Here is an 18,395-nt window from a genome sequence, read left to right as displayed (position 1 = left end):
GGTATTTCCTCTTACATCTGTCTGCGGTTCAGAGTGGAGGAATGGACTTTTTGGGGGGTTTGTACACCGATGTAATAGAGACATTCGGCAGGGCAACTGTTATGGTTTCCATTTGCCCTTCGGTGGTGTGGGTGCAGACCTCTTCGATCGCAAGCGTTGGTCTACTGAAAATGGCTGACCCATATTGCCTGTGTCGGATCTCGGCCACCAGCTTCATTCCAGAGATGGCTGGTCGATGTTGTGCAGGGCCGATGTGGGTTTCCTGCATGCACACTATGTCGAAGCGTCTGAGCGCTGTTTCAAGTATGTCTGCCTTACATCTGGAGAAACCTTAAATATTGATTGAGGCGATTGACAGTGCAGGCCCCGAGGGGGGCAGGTATCTGTTGCGCTTCGGCATCGTCTTCTGTTTGGTTGCTCAGGTAGGTATACAGATATTGGCCTACTGGTGGTAGTAATATCAGATAAAAGAAAAATATCCGATTGTACCAATCAGCGTTTCCCAGGCTGCACCACGGGGAGGTTTCTGTATTAGCAGGCCTACACTGATGAACAATAATAAAAAAAACATGGACACAGGGGAGTCAGTCAGCAAATATTTACCCCAACTTGATAGCACTTTCTACTTTGAATGAAAAGAAAGATGCAAAAGTTAGAGTATATATCAGATGGTTTTCAGTCAAGAGGGCAAGGAAATGAAAAATGGCTAAAGAGAAGGATGCAAAAAAAGTGTCCAAATGTTGCTTGAAGATGTTTCCACTTAAACGTTGATGGGAGAGGTATGCGGTTGTACAATATTAGTTGCACTGATAAATGCAATTCCATAGAAAAAAGTCTTGCCTGTAGTTCACTTCCTCATTAAAACTACCCCAAAGAGAAGCACTTATGAACACAGGACCAATCAATGCTCCCATTTGAATTAATCTTAATGTGTTGAACTCTGTGATTAAATGACCACTGCATGGAGAACGCAGTCTGAAGTTCTAGAAGGCAAATGTCTCTTGAAGCACTGATCACTTGAAACTACCCCAACAAATAGCACTTACCAAATACAACAGACGAGTTAGTGCCATTGTGAGGGTACCGAGGGTGACAGTAGAAGCAGCTGAAAATCTTGTCCAATTTCTTGCCCGGTAGGACCTTACGAGATCCTTTGCAGTCAGACATAAGTGGAGCATGTTGCCTGCTTGTAGGAAGAGCTTGTCTGAGCCATGTGGTTTACCAGCACCCAATATAAGTGTGTCCATGGCCCCTTGGCTTTGCCATGGTCGTTTACACTCTGCTTTTCTGTAAAGCCCATCAAGTTTTGATTGCCGAGTTAACATCTTTGGAACTACTCAGCACTTTTCAGCATGGGTGGACTTTTCACACATTTAAAGCTCTGTAAATGTAAGGGACCGGAATAAAAAAAGACATGGACACAGGGGAGTCAGTCAGCAAATATTTACCCCAACTTGATAGCACTTTCTACTTTGGTTGAAAAGAAAGATGCTAAAGTTAGAGTAGATATCAACTGATTTTTTAGACAAGAGGGAGAGTGCAAAAATGGCTGCAGAGGAGGATGCAAAGAAGTTACAAGATAGAGGGAGAGGTATATGAAACAATGACCTACACTAAATACAAAAACAGAGAGCGGCAGACCAAGCTTCTAGGTAAAACAGCACGCTCTAGTGTTTTTAAAGGAAAGGCCTACACTGATGAACAATAAAAAAAAAAACATGGAGTCAGTCAGCAAATATTTACCCCAACTTGATAGCACTTTCTACTTTGAATGAAAAGAAAGATGCAAAAGTTAGAGTATATATCAGATGGTTTTCAGTCAAGAGGGCAAGGAAATGAAAAATGGCTAAAGAGAAGGATGCAAAAAAAGTGTCCAAATGTTGCTTGAAGATGTTTCCACTTAAACGTTGATGGGAGAGGAATGCGGTTGTACAATATTAGTTGCACTGATAAATGCAATTCCATAGAAAAAAAGTCTTGCCTGTAGTTCACTTCCTCATTAAAACTACCCCAAAGAGAAGCACTTATGAACACAGGACCAATCAATACTCCCATTTGAAGTAATCTTAATGTGTTGAACTCTGTGATTAAATGACCACTGCATGGAGAACGCAGTCTGAAGTTCTAGAAGGCAAATGTCTCTTGAAGCACTGATCACTTGAAACTACCCCAACAAATAGCACTTACCAAATACAACAGACGAGTTAGTGCCATTGTGAGGGTACCGAGGGTGACAGTAGAAGCAGCTGAAAATCTTGTCCAATTTCTTGCCCGGTAGGACCTTACGAGATCCTTTGCAGTCAGAGATAAGTGGAGCATGTTGCCTGCTTGTAGGAAGAGCTTGTCTGAGCCATGTGGTTTACCAGCACCCAATATAAGTGTGTCCATGGCCCCTTGGCTTTGCCATGGTCGTTTACACTCTGCTTTTCTGTAAAGCCCATCAAGTTTTGATTGCCGAGTTAACATCTTTGGAACTACTCAGCACTTTTCAGAATGGGTGGACTTTTCACACATTTAAAGCACTTCATGCAAATACGACAATTATGAACTTTATTCCCCCTGAATTTAGAAAAGAGGTCAAGTCCTTTTTAAAGGAAAGGCCTACACTAAATACATGAACAGGAAGTGGCAGACAAAACCTCTAGGTAAACCAGCACCATCTAGTGTTTACACTGTGTATGCAGCAACATGATTGTGCTAAAGAGATTAAAAATGGCTAAAGAGAAGGATGCAAAAAAGTGTCCAAATGTTGCTTGAAGATGTTTCCACTTAAACGTTGATGGGAGAGGTATGCGGTTGTACAATATTAGTTGCACTGATAAATGCAATTCCATAGAAAAAAGTCTTGCTTGTAGTTCACTTCCTCATTAAAACTACCCCAAAGAGAAGCACTTATGAATACAGGACCAATCAATGCTCCCATTTGAAGTAATCTTAATGTGTTGAACTCTGTGATTAAATGACCACTGCATGGAGAACGCAGTCTGAAGTTCTAGAAGGCAAATGTCTCTTGAAGCACTGATCACTTGAAACTACCCCAACAAATAGCACTTACCAAATACAACAGACGAGTTAGTGCCATTGTGAGGGTACCGAGGGTGACAGTAGAAGCAGCTGAAAATCTTGTCCAATTTCTTGCCCGGTAGGACCTTACGAGATCCTTTGCAGTCAGAGATAAGTGGAGCATGTTGCCTGCTTGTAGGAAGAGCTTGTCTGAGCCATGTGGTTTACCAGCACCCAATAGAAGTGTGTCCATGGCCCCTTGGCTTTGCCATGGTCGTTTACACTCTGCTTTTCTGTAAAGCCCATCAAGTTTTGATTGCCGAGTTAACATCTTTGGAACTACTCAGCACTTTTCAGCATGGGTGGACTTTTCACACATTTAAAGCTCTGTAAATGTAAGGGACCGGAATAAAAAAAGACATGGCCACAGGGGAAACAGTCAGCAAATATTTACCCCAACTTGATAGCACTTTCTACTTTGGTTGAAAAGAAAGATGCTAAAGTTAGAGTAGATATCAACTGATTTTTTAGACAAGAGGGAGAGTGCAAAAATGGCTGCAGAGGAGGATACAAAGAAGTTACAAGATAGAGGGAGAGGTATATGAAACAATGACCTACACTAAATACAAAAACAGAGAGCGGCAGACCAAGCTTCTAGGTAAAACAGCACCCTCTAGTGTTTTTAAAGGAAAGGCCTACACTGATGAACAATAATAAAAAAAAACATGGACACAGGGGAGTCAGTCAGCAAATATTTACCCCAACTTGATAGCACTTTCTACTTTGAATGAAAAGAAAGATGCAAAAGTTAGAGTATATATCAGATGGTTTTCAGTCAAGAGGGCAAGGAAATGAAAAATGGCTAAAGAGAAGGATGCAAAAAAAGTGTCCAAATGTTGCTTTAAGATGTTTCCACTTAAACGTTGTTGGGAGAGGTATGCGGTTGTACAATATTAGTTGCACTGATAAATGCGATTCCATAGAAAAAAGTCTTGCCTGTAGTTCACTTCCTCATTAAAACTACCCCAAAGAGAAGCACTTATGAACACAGGACCAATCAATGCTCCCATTTGAAGTAATCTTAATGTGTTGAACTCTGTGATTAAATGACCACTGCATGGAGAACGCAGTCTGAAGTTCTAGAAGGCAAATGTCTCTTGAAGCACTGATCACTTGAAACTACCCCAACAAATAGCACTTACCAAATACAACAGACGAGTTAGTGCCATTGTGAGGGTACCGAGGGTGACAGTAGAAGCAGCTGAAAATCTTGTCCAATTTCTTGCCCGGTAGGACCTTACGAGATCCTTTGCAGTCAGAGATAAGTGGAGCATGTTGCCTGCTTGTAGGAAGAGCTTGTCTGAGCCATGTGGTTTACCAGCACCCAATATAAGTGTGTCCATGGCCCCTTGGCTTTGCCATGGTCGTTTACACTCTGCTTTTCTGTAAAGCCCATCAAGTTTTGATTGCCGAGTTAACATCTTTGGAACTACTCAGCACTTTTCAGCATGGGTGGACTTTTCACACATTTAAAGCACTTCATGCAAATACGACAATTATGAACTTTATTCCCCCTGAATTTAGAAAAGAGGTCAAGTCCTTTTTAAAGGAAAGGCCTACACTAAATACATGAACAGGAAGTGGCAGACAAAACCTCTAGGTAAACCAGCACCATCTAGTGTTTACACTGTGTATGCAGCAACATGATTGTGCTAAAGAGATTAAAAATGGCTAAAGAGAAGGATGCAAAAAAGTGTCCAAATGTTGCTTGAAGATGTTTCCACTTAAACGTTGATGGGAGAGGTATGCGGTTGTACAATATTAGTTGCACTGATAAATGCAATTCCATAGAAAAAAGTCTTGCTTGTAGTTCACTTCCTCATTAAAACTACCCCAAAGAGAAGCACTTATGAATACAGGACCAATCAATGCTCCCATTTGAAGTAATCTTAATGTGTTGAACTCTGTGATTAAATGACCACTGCATGGAGAACGCAGTCTGAAGTTCTAGAAGGCAAATGTCTCTTGAAGCACTGATCACTTGAAACTACCCCATCAAATAGCACTTATCAAATACATCAGACGAGTTAGTGCCATTGTGAGGGTACCGAGGGTGACAGTAGAAGCAGCTGAAAATCTTGTCCAATTTCTTGCCCGGTAGGACCTTACGAGATCCTTTGCAGTCAGAGATAAGTGGAGCATGTTGCCTGCTTGTAGGAAGAGCTTGTCTGAGCCATGTGGTTTACCAGCACCCAATATAAGTGTGTCCATGGCCCCTTGGCTTTGCCATGGTCGTTTACACTCTGCTTTTCTGTAAAGCCCATCAAGTTTTGATTGCCGAGTTAACATCTTTGGAACTACTCAGCACTTTTCAGCATGGGTGGACTTTTCACACATTTAAAGCTCTGTAAATGTAAGGGACCGGAATAAAAAAAGACATGGCCACAAGGGAAACAGTCAGCAAATATTTACCCCAACTTGATAGCACTTTCTACTTTGGTTGAAAAGAAAGATGCTAAAGTTAGAGTAGATATCAACTGATTTTTTAGACAAGAGGGAGAGTGCAAAAATGGCTGCAGAGGAGGATACAAAGAAGTTACAAGATAGAGGGAGAGGTATATGAAACAATGACCTACACTAAATACAAAAACAGAGAGCGGCAGACCAAGCTTCTAGGTAAAACAGCACCCTCTAGTGTTTTTAAAGGAAAGGCCTACACTGATGAACAATAATAAAAAAAAACATGGACACAGGGGAGTCAGTCAGCAAATATTTACCCCAACTTGATAGCACTTTCTACTTTGAATGAAAAGAAAGATGCAAAAGTTAGAGTATATATCAGATGGTTTTCAGTCAAGAGGGCAAGGAAATGAAAAATGGCTAAAGAGAAGGATGCAAAAAAAGTGTCCAAATGTTGCTTTAAGATGTTTCCACTTAAACGTTGTTGGGAGAGGTATGCGGTTGTACAATATTAGTTGCACTGATAAATGCGATTCCATAGAAAAAAGTCTTGCCTGTAGTTCACTTCCTCATTAAAACTACCCCAAAGAGAAGCACTTATGAACACAGGACCAATCAATGCTCCCATTTGAAGTAATCTTAATGTGTTGAACTCTGTGATTAAATGACCACTGCATGGAGAACGCAGTCTGAAGTTCTAGAAGGCAAATGTCTCTTGAAGCACTGATCACTTGAAACTACCCCAACAAATAGCACTTACCAAATACAACAGACGAGTTAGTGCCATTGTGAGGGTACCGAGGGTGACAGTAGAAGCAGCTGAAAATCTTGTCCAATTTCTTGCCCGGTAGGACCTTACGAGATCCTTTGCAGTCAGAGATAAGTGGAGCATGTTGCCTGCTTGTAGGAAGAGCTTGTCTGAGCCATGTGGTTTACCAGCACCCAATATAAGTGTGTCCATGGCCCCTTGGCTTTGCCATGGTCGTTTACACTCTGCTTTTCTGTAAAGCCCATCAAGTTTTGATTGCTGAGTTAACATCTTTGGAACTACTCAGCACTTTTCAGCATGGGTGGACTTTTCACACATTTAAAGCTCTGTAAATGTAAGGGACCGGAATAAAAAAAAACATGGACACAGGGGAGTCAGTCAGCAAATATTTACCCCAACTTGATAGCACTTTCTACTTTGGTTGAAAAGAAAGATGCTAAAGTTAGAGTAGATATCAACTGATTTTTTAGACAAGAGGGAGAGTGCAAAAATGGCTGCAGAGGAGGATGCAAAGAAGTTACAAGATAGAGGGAGAGGTATATGAAACAATGACCTACACTAAATACAAAAACAGAGAGCGGCAGACCAAGCTTCTAGGTAAAACAGCACGCTCTAGTGTTTTTAAAGGAAAGGCCTACACTGATGAACAATAATAAAAAAAACATGGAGTCAGTCAGCAAATATTTACCCCAACTTGATAGCACTTTCTACTTTGAATGAAAAGAAAGATGCAAAAGTTAGAGTATATATCAGATGGTTTTCAGTCAAGAGGGCAAGGAAATGAAAAATGGCTAAAGAGAAGGATGCAAAAAAAGTGTCCAAATGTTGCTTGAAGATGTTTCCACTTAAACGTTGATGGGAGAGGAATGCGGTTGTACAATATTAGTTGCACTGATAAATGCAATTCCATAGAAAAAAGTCTTGCCTGTAGTTCACTTCCTCATTAAAACTACCCCAAAGAGAAGCACTTATGAAAAACAGGACCAATCAATACTCCCATTTGAAGTAATCTTAATGTGTTGAACTCTGTGATTAAATGACCACTGCATGGAGAACGCAGTCTGAAGTTCTAGAAGGCAAATGTCTCTTGAAGCACTGATCACTTGAAACTACCCCAACAAATAGCACTTACCAAATACAACAGACGAGTTAGTGCCATTGTGAGGGTACCGAGGGTGACAGTAGAAGCAGCTGAAAATCTTGTCCAATTTCTTGCCCGGTAGGACCTTACGAGATCCTTTGCAGTCAGAGATAAGTGGAGCATGTTGCCTGCTTGTAGGAAGAGCTTGTCTGAGCCATGTGGTTTACCAGCACCCAATATAAGTGTGTCCATGGCCCCTTGGCTTTGCCATGGTCGTTTACACTCTGCTTTTCTGTAAAGCCCATCAAGTTTTGATTGCCGAGTTAACATCTTTGGAACTACTCAGCACTTTTCAGCATGGGTGGACTTTTCACACATTTAAAGCTCTGTAAATGTAAGGGACCGGAATAAAAAAAGACATGGCCACAGGGGAAACAGTCAGAAAATATTTACCCCAACTTGATAGCACTTTCTACTTTGGTTGAAAAGAAAGATGCTAAAGTTAGAGTAGATATCAACTGATTTTTTAGACAAGAGGGAGAGTGCAAAAATGGCTGCAGAGGAGGATACAAAGAAGTTACAAGATAGAGGGAGAGGTATATGAAACAATGACCTACACTAAATACAAAAACAGAGAGCGGCAGACCAAGCTTCTAGGTAAAACAGCACCCTCTAGTGTTTTTAAAGGAAAGGCCTACACTGATGAACAATAATAAAAAAAAACATGGACACAGGGGAGTCAGTCAGCAAATATTTACCCCAACTTGATAGCACTTTCTACTTTGAATGAAAAGAAAGATGCAAAAGTTAGAGTATATATCAGATGGTTTTCAGTCAAGAGGGCAAGGAAATGAAAAATGGCTAAAGAGAAGGATGCAAAAAAAGTGTCCAAATGTTGCTTTAAGATGTTTCCACTTAAACGTTGTTGGGAGAGGTATGCGGTTGTACAATATTAGTTGCACTGATAAATGCAATTCCATAGAAAAAAGTCTTGCCTGTAGTTCACTTCCTCATTAAAACTACCCCAAAGAGAAGCACTTATGAACACAGGACCAATCAATGCTCCCATTTGAAGTAATCTTAATGTGTTGAACTCTGTGATTAAATGACCACTGCATGGAGAACGCAGTCTGAAGTTCTAGAAGGCAAATGTCTCTTGAAGCACTGATCACTTGAAACTACCCCAACAAATAGCACTTACCAAATACAACAGACGAGTTAGTGCCATTGTGAGGGTACCGAGGGTGACAGTAGAAGCAGCTGAAAATCTTGTCCAATTTCTTGCCCGGTAGGACCTTACGAGATCCTTTGCAGTCAGAGATAAGTGGAGCATGTTGCCTGCTTGTAGGAAGAGCTTGTCTGAGCCATGTGGTTTACCAGCACCCAATATAAGTGTGTCCATGGCCCCTTGGCTTTGCCATGGTCGTTTACACTCTGCTTTTCTGTAAAGCCCATCAAGTTTTGATTGCCGAGTTAACATATTTGGAACTACTCAGCACTTTTCAGCATGGGTGGACTTTTCACACATTAAAAGCTCTGTAAATGTAAGGGAACGGAATAAAAAAAGACATGGACACAGGGGAGTCAGTCAGCAAATATTTACCCCAACTTGATAGCACTTTCTACTTTGGTTGAAAAGAAAGATGCTAAAGTTAGAGTAGATATCAACTGATTTTTTAGACAAGAGGGAGAGTGCAAAAATGGCTGCAGAGGAGGATGCAAAGAAGTTACAAGATAGAGGGAGAGGTATATGAGAGGTATATGAAACAATGACCTACACTAAATACAAAAACAGAGAGCGGCAGACCAAGCTTCTAGGTAAAACAGCACCCTCTTGTGTTTTTAAAGGAAAGGCCTACACTGATGAACAATATAAAAAAAAACATGGAGTCAGTCAGCAAATATTTACCCCAACTTGATAGCACTTTCTACTTTGAATGAAAAGAAAGATGCAAAAGTTAGAGTATATATCAGATGGTTTTCAGTCAAGAGGGCAAGGAAATTAAAAATGGCTAAAGAGAAGGATGCAAAAAAAGTGTCCAAATGTTGCTTGAAGATGTTTCCACTTAAACGTTGATGGGAGAGGTATGCGGTTGTACAATATTAGTTGCACTGATAAATGCAATTCCATAGAAAAAAGTCTTGCCTGTAGTTCACTTCCTCATTAAAACTACCCCAAAGAGAAGCACTTATGAACACAGGACCAATCAATGCTCCCATTTGAATTAATCTTAATGTGTTGAACTCTGTGATTAAATGACCACTGCATGGAGAACGCAGTCTGAAGTTCTAGAAGGCAAATGTCTCTTGAAGCACTGATCACTTGAAACTACCCCAACAAATAGCAATTACCAAATACAACAGACGAGTTAGTGCCATTGTGAGGGTACCGAGGGTGACAGTAGAAGCAGCTGAAAATCTTGTCCAATTTCTTGCCCGGTAGGACCTTACGAGATCCTTTGCAGTCAGAGATAAGTGGAGCATGTTGCCTGCTTGTAGGAAGAGCTTGTCTGAGCCATGTGGTTTACCAGCACCCAATATAAGTGTGTCCATGGCCCCTTGGCTTTGCCATGGTCGTTTACACTCTGCTTTTCTGTAAAGCCCATCAAGTTTTGATTGCTGAGTTAACATCTTTGGAACTACTCAGCACTTTTCAGCATGGGTGGACTTTTCACACATTTAAAGCTCTGTAAATGTAAGGGACCGGAATAAAAAAAAACATGGACACAGGGGAGTCAGTCAGCAAATATTTACCCCAACTTGATAGCACTTTCTACTTTGGTTGAAAAGAAAGATGCTAAAGTTAGAGTAGATATCAACTGATTTTTTAGACAAGAGGGAGAGTGCAAAAATGGCTGCAGAGGAGGATGCAAAGAAGTTACAAGATAGAGGGAGAGGTATATGAAACAATGACCTACACTAAATACAAAAACAGAGAGCGGCAGACCAAGCTTCTAGGTAAAACAGCACGCTCTAGTGTTTTTAAAGGAAAGGCCTACACTGATGAACAATAATAAAAAAAACATGGAGTCAGTCAGCAAATATTTACCCCAACTTGATAGCACTTTCTACTTTGAATGAAAAGAAAGATGCAAAAGTTAGAGTATATATCAGATGGTTTTCAGTCAAGAGGGCAAGGAAATGAAAAATGGCTAAAGAGAAGGATGCAAAAAAAGTGTCCAAATGTTGCTTGAAGATGTTTCCACTTAAACGTTGATGGGAGAGGAATGCGGTTGTACAATATTAGTTGCACTGATAAATGCAATTCCATAGAAAAAAGTCTTGCCTGTAGTTCACTTCCTCATTAAAACTACCCCAAAGAGAAGCACTTATGAACACAGGACCAATCAATACTCCCATTTGAAGTAATCTTAATGTGTTGAACTCTGTGATTAAATGACCACTGCATGGAGAACGCAGTCTGAAGTTCTAGAAGGCAAATGTCTCTTGAAGCACTGATCACTTGAAACTACCCCAACAAATAGCACTTACCAAATACAACAGACGAGTTAGTGCCATTGTGAGGGTACCGAGGGTGACAGTAGAAGTAGCTGAAAATCTTGTCCAATTTCTTGCCCGGTAGGACCTTACGAGATCCTTTGCAGTCAGAGATAAGTGGAGCATGTTGCCTGCTTGTAGGAAGAGCTTGTCTGAGCCATGTGGTTTACCAGCACCCAATATAAGTGTGTCCATGGCCCCTTGGCTTTGCCATGGTCGTTTACACTCTGCTTTTCTGTAAAGCCCATCAAGTTTTGATTGCCGAGTTAACATCTTTGGAACTACTCAGCACTTTTCAGCATGGGTGGACTTTTCACACATTTAAAGCACTTCATGCAAATACGACAATTATGAACTTTATTCCCCCTGAATTTAGAAAAGAGGTCGAGTCATTTTTAAAGGAAAGACCTACACTAAATACATGAACAGGAAGTGGCAGACAAAACCTCTAGGTAAACCAGCACCATCTAGTGTTTACACTGTGTATGCAGCAACATGATTGTGCTAAAGAGAAGAACTTATTCTTACATAGAATCAGGAATGCTTTCCTTTTGTAGTCATCTAAAAGGGCTCTGTAAATGTAAGGGACCGGAATAAAAAAAGACATGGACACAGGGGAGTCAGTCAGCAAATATTTACCCCAACTTGATAGCACTTTCTACTTTGAATGAAAAGAAAGATGCAAAAGTTAGAGTATATATCAGATGGTTTTCAGTCAAGAGGGCAAGGAAATGAAAAATGGCTAAAGAGAAGGATGCAAAAAAAGTGTCCAAATGTTGCTTGAAGATGTTTCCACTTAAACGTTGATGGGAGAGGTATGCGGTTGTACAATATTAGTTGCACTGACAAATGCAATTCCATAGAAAAAAGTCTTGCCTGTAGTTCACTTCCTCATTAAAACTACCCCAAAGAGAAGCACTTATGAACACAGGACCAATCAATTCTCCCATTTGAAGTAATCTTAACGTGTTGAACTCTGTGATTAAATGACCACTGCATGGAGAACGCAGTCTGAAGTTCTAGAAGGCAAATGTCTCTTGAAGCACTGATCACTTGAAACTACCCCAACAAATAGCACTTACCAAATACAACAGACGAGTTAGTGCCATTGTGAGGGTAACGAGGGTGACAGTAGAAGCAGCTGAAAATCTTGTCCAATTTCTTGCCCGGTAGGACCTTACGAGATCCTTTGCAGTCAGAGATAAGTGGAGCATGTTGCCTGCTTGTAGGAAGAGCTTGTCTGAGCCATGTGGTTTACCAGCACCCAATATAAGTGTGTCCATGGCCCCTTGGCTTTGCCATGGTGGTTTACACTCTGCTTTTCTGTAAAGCCCATCAAGTTTTGATTGCCGAGTTAACATCTTTGGAACTACTCAGCACTTTTCAGCATGGGTGGACTTTTCACACATTTAAAGCACTTCATGCAAATACGACAATTATGAACTTTATTCCCCCTGAATTTAGAAAAGAGGTCGAGTCATTTTTAAAGGAAAGGCCTACACTAAATACATGAATAAATACATCTAGTGTTTACACTGTGTATGCAGCAACATGATTGTGCTAAAGAGAAGAACTTATTCTTGCATAGAATCAGGAATGCTTTCCTTTTGTAGTCATCTAAAGGGGCTCTGTAAATGTAAGGGACCTGAATAAAAAAAGACATGGACACAGGGGAGTCAGTCAGCAAATATTTACCCCAACTTGATAGCACTTTCTACTTTGGTTGAAAAGAAAGATGCTAAAGTTAGAGTAGATATCAACTGATTTTTTAGACAAGAGGGAGAGTGCAAAAATGGCTGCAGAGGAGGATGCAAAGAAGTTACAAGATAGAGGGAGAGGTATATGAAACAATGACATACACTAAATACAAAAACAGAGAGCGGCAGACCAAGCTTCTAGGTAAAACAGCACCCTCTAGTGTTTTTAAAGGAAAGGCCTACACTGATGAACAATAATAAAAAAAAACATGGACACAGGGGAGTCAGTCAGCAAATATTTACCCCAACTTGATAGCACTTTCTACTTTGAATGAAAAGAAAGATGCAAAAGTTAGAGTATATATCAGATGGTTTTCAGTCAAGAGGGCAAGGAAATGAAAAATGGCTAAAGAGAAGGATGCAAAAAAAGTGTCCAAATGTTGCTTAAAGATGTTTCCACTTAAACGTTGATGGGAGAGGTATGCGGTTGTACAATAGTTGCACTGATAAATGCAATTCCATAGAAAAAAAGTCTTGCCTGTAGTTCACTTCCTCATTAAAACTACCCCAAAGAGAAGCACTTATGAACACAGGACCAATCAATGCTCCCATTTGAAGTAATCTTAATGTGTTGAACTCTGTGATTAAATGACCACTGCATGGAGAACGCAGTCTGAAGTTCTAGAAGGCAAATGTCTCTTGAAGCACTGATCACTTGAAACTACCCCAACAAATAGCACTTACCAAATACAACAGACGAGTTAGTGCCATTGTGAGGGTACCGAGGGTGACAGTAGAAGCAGCTGAAAATCTTGTCCAATTTCTTGCCCGGTAGGACCTTACGAGATCCTTTGCAGTCAGAGATAAGTGGAGCATGTTGCCTGCTTGTAGGAAGAGCTTGTCTGAGCCATGTGGTTTACCAGCACCCAATAGAAGTGTGTCCATGGCCCCTTGGCTTTGCCATGGTCGTTTACACTCTGCTTTTCTGTAAAGCCCATCAAGTTTTGATTGCCGAGTTAACATCTTTGGAACTACTCAGCACTTTTCAGCATGGGTGGACTTTTCACACATTTAAAGCACTTCATGCAAATACGACAATTATGAACTTTATTCCCCCTGAATTTAGAAAAGAGGTCGAGTCATTTTTAAAGGAAAGGCCTACACTAAATACATGAACAGGAAGTGGCAGACAAAACCTCTAGGTAAACCAGCACCATCTAGTGTTTACACTGTGTATGCAGCAACATGATTGTGCTAAAGAGAATAACTTATTCTTACATAGAATCAGGAATGCTTTCCTTTTGTAGTCATCTAAAGGGGCTCTGTAAATGTAAGGGACCTGAATAAAAAAAGACATGGACACAGGGGAGTCAGTCAGCAAATATTTACCCCAACTTGATAGCACTTTCTACTTTGGTTGAAAAGAAAGATGCTAAAGTTAGAGTAGATATCAACTGATTTTTTAGACAAGAGGGAGAGTGCAAAAATGGCTGCAGAGGAGGATGCAAAGAAGTTACAAGATAGAGGGAGAGGTATATGAAACAATGACCTACACTAAATACAAAAACAGAGAGCGGCAGACCAAGCTTCTAGGTAAAACAGCACGCTCTAGTGTTTTTAAAGGAAAGGCCTACACTGATGAACAATAATAAATAAAAAAACATGGACACAGGGGAGTCAGTCAGCAAATATTTACCCCAACTTGATAGCACTTTCTACTTTGAATGAAAAGAAAGATGCAAAAGTTAGAGTAGATATCAGATGGTTTTCAGTCAAGAGGGCAAGGAAATAAAAAATGGCTAAAGAGAAGGATGCAAAATAAGTGTCCAAATGTTGCTTTAAGATGTTTCCACTTAAACGTTGATGGGAGAGGTATGCGGTTGTACAATATTAGTTGCACTGATAAATGCAATTCCATAGAAAAAAGTATTGCCTGTAGTTCACTTCCTCATTAAAACTACCCCAAAGTGAAGCACTTATGAACACAGGACCAATCAATGCTCCCATTTGAAGTAATCTTAATGTGTTGAACTCTGTGATTAAATGACCACTGCATGGAGAACGCAGTCTGAAGTTCTAGAAGGCAAATGTCTCTTGAAGCACTGATCACTTGAAACTACCCCAACAAATAGCACTTACCAAATACAACAGACGAGTTAGTGCCATTGTGAGGGTACCGAGGGTGACAGTAGAAGCAGCTGAAAATCCTGTCCAATTTCTTGCCCGGTAGGACCTTACGAGATCCTTTGCAGTCAGAGATAAGTGGAGCATGTTGCCTGCTTGTAGGAAGAGCTTGTCTGAGCCATGTGGTTTACCAGCACCCAATATAAGTGTGTCCATGGCCCCTTGGCTTTGCCATGGTCGTTTACACTCTGCTTTTCTGTAAAGCCCATCAAGTTTTGATTGCCGAGTTAACATCTTTGGAACTACTCAGCACTTTTCAGCATGGGTGGACTTTTCACACATTTAAAGCACTTCATGCAAATACGACAATTATGAACTTTATTCCCCCTGAATTTAGAAAAGAGTTCAAGTCCTTTTTAAAGGAAAGGCCTACACTAAATACATGAACAGGAAGTGGCAGACAAAACCTCTAGGTAAATCAGCACCATCTAGTGTTTACACTGTGTATGCAGCAACATTATTGTGCTAAAGAGAATATCTTATTCTTACATAGAATCAGGAATACTTTCCTTTTGTAGTCATCTAAAGGGGCTCTGTAAATGTAAGAGACCTGAATAAAAAAAAGACATGGACACAGGGGAGTCAGTCAGCAAATATTTACCCCAACTTGATAGCACTTTCTACTTTGGTTGAAAAGAAAGATGCTAAAGTTAGAGTAGATATCAACTGATTTTTTAGACAAGAGGGAGAGTGCAAAAATGGCTGCAGAGGAGGATGCAAAGAAGTTACAAGATAGAGGGAGAGGTATATGAAACAATGACCTACACTAAATACAAAAACAGAGAGCGGCAGACCAAGCTTCTAGGTAAAACAGCATCCTCTAGTGTTTTTAAAGGAAAGGCCTACACTGATGAACAATAATAAAAAAAACATGGACACAGGGGAGTCAGTCAGCAAATATTTACCCCAACTTGATAGCACTTTCTACTTTGAATGAAAAGAAAGATGCAAAAGTTAGAGTATATATCAGATAGTTTTCAGTCAAGAGGGCAAGGAAATGAAAAATGGCTAAAGAGAAGGATGCAAAAAAAGTGTCCAAATGTTGCTTTAAGATGTTTCCACTTGAACGTTGATGGGAGAGGTATGCGGTTGTACAATATTAGTTGCACTGATAAATGCAATTCCATAGAAAAAAAGTCGGTAACGCTTTAGATTACAGCCCGGAAAGTACTGCGTAATTACAATGAAATTACAGTGTAACTTTCGGTAATTACAGTGTACCTATAAAGTACTTATGTGTAAGTATAGGGGAACAATATGTAAAGTCTTGGGAATAAAGGGGTAACAACCAGGAAAATACTGCATAATTAAAACTAAATTACAGTGTAACTTTCGGTAATTATAGTGTAAAGTACGTACGTGTAAGTAAATAGGGGAACAATGTAAAGTTTTGGAATAAAGGGGTAACAACCAGGAAAAAAAAAAAATTTATTTAGGCAAATTATTTATACTGTAAGTATTTTAGAACTACGGGGTACTTATACTAAGTACCCCGTTTACACGTTTACAACGTGTTGTAAATCCGTTTTAAAATAAATTGTTTTTCAAATAAAGTTTTCCAAGTGATATCAGATTGTGTGTTTACATGTGTTTTTATTGTACTTACCCTGTAACTACATGAAACAAGAGGGTAAGAAGCACCACTTTAATTTACGGCCCGCAATGTCATACTTACCCTGTAACTACATGAAACAAGAGTATATTTCCCTAGCATTAAAAAAAAAAAAAGTTGCAATAGTTTTACTTGCCTTGAAACAACTTAATCAGTGCACCTTTGCAATAAAAACAAATTAGCCTACTTTATAAATGCACTGATATATAGGCTACCCCGTAATTTGAAAAAAGCCTTTATGTATTTGTATACACTATTATTACAAAAGAGTGCAGTGTATGTAGCCTACTCGCTAAATTGCTCACAAAAGTAAGATTGTATTATAGTATAAGTACCCCGTAGTTCTAAAATACTTACAGTATAAATAATTTGCCTAAATAAATGTTTTTTTTTTTCCTGGTTGTTACCCCTTTATTCCAAAACTTTACATTGTTCCCCTATATACTTACACGTACGTACTTTACACTATAATTACCGAAAGTTACACTGTAATTTAGTTTTAATTATGCAGTATTTTCCTGGTTACCCCTTTATTCCCAAGACTTTACATATTGTTCCCCTATACTTACACATAAGTACTTTATAGGTACACTGTAATTACCGAAAGTTACACTGTAATTTCATTGTAATTACGCAGTACTTTCCGGGCTGTAATCTAAAGCGTTACCAAAAAGTCTTGCATGTAGTTCACTTCCTCATTAAAACTACCCCAAAGAGAAGCACTTATGAACACAGGACCAATCAATGCTCCCATTTGAAGTAATCTTAATGTGTTGAACTCTGTGATTAAATGACCACTGCATGGAGAACGCAGTCTGAAGTTCTAGAAGGCAAATGTCTCTTGAAGCACTGATCACTTGAAACTACCCCAACAAATAGCACTTACCAAATACAACAGACGAGTTAGTGCCATTGTGAGGGTACCGAGGGTGACAGTAGAAGCAGCTGAACATCTTGTCCAATTTCTTGCCCGGTAGGACCTTACGAGATCCTTTGCAGTCAGAGATAAGTGGAGCATGTTGCCTGCTTGTAGGAAGAGCTTGTCTGAGCCATGTGGTTTACCAGCACCCAATATAAGTGTGTCCATGGCCCATTGGCTTTGCCATGGTCGTTTACACTCTGCTTTTCTGTAAAGCCCATCAAGTTTTGATTGCCGAGTTAACATCTTTGGAACTACTCAGCACTTTTCAGCATGGGTGGACTTTTCACACATTTAAAGCACTTCATGCAAATACGACAATTATGAACTTTATTCCACCTGAATTTAGAAAAGAGGTCGAGTCATTTTTAAAGGAAAGGCCTACACTAAATACATGAACAGGAAGTGGCAGACAAAACCTCTAGGTAAACCAGCACCATCTAGTGTTTACACTGTGTATGCAGCAACATTATTGTGCTAAAGAGAATAACTTATTCTTACATAGAATCAGGAATGCTTTCCTTGTGTAGTCATCTAAAGGGGCTCTGTAAATGTAAGGGACCGGAATAAAAAAAGACATGGACACAGGGGAGTCAGTCAGCAAATATTTACCCCAACTTGATAGCACTTTCTACTTTGGTTGAAAAGAAAGATGCTAAAGTTAGAGTAGATATCAACTGATTTTTTAGACAAGAGGGAGAGTGCAAAAATGGCCGCAGAGGAGGATGCAAAGAAGTTACAAGATAGAGGGAGAGGTATATGAAACAATGACCTACACTAAATACAAAAACAGAGAGCGGCTGACCAAGCTTCTAGGTAAAACAGCACGCTCTAGTGTTTTTAAAGGAAAGGCCTACACTGATGAACAATAAAAAAAAAAAATCATGGACACAGGGGAGTCAGTCAGCAAATATTTACCCCAACTTGATAGCACTTTCTACTTTGAATGAAAAGAAAGATGCAAAAGTTAGAGTATCAGATGGTTTTCAGTCAAGAGGGCAAGGAAATGAAAAATGGTTACAGAGAAGGATGCAAAAAAAGTGTCCAAATGTTGCTTGAAGATGTTTCCACTTAAACGTTGATGGGAGAGGTATGCGGTTGTACAATATTAGTTGCACTGATAAATGCAATTCCATATAAAAGAGTCTTGCCTGTAGTTCACTTCCTCATTA

This window comes from Phoxinus phoxinus, assembly GCF_949152265.1.
Source record: "Phoxinus phoxinus genome assembly, chromosome: 15".
Classification (NCBI taxonomy): domain Eukaryota; kingdom Metazoa; phylum Chordata; class Actinopteri; order Cypriniformes; family Leuciscidae; genus Phoxinus; species Phoxinus phoxinus.
This window is presented reverse-complemented; position numbering follows the sequence as displayed.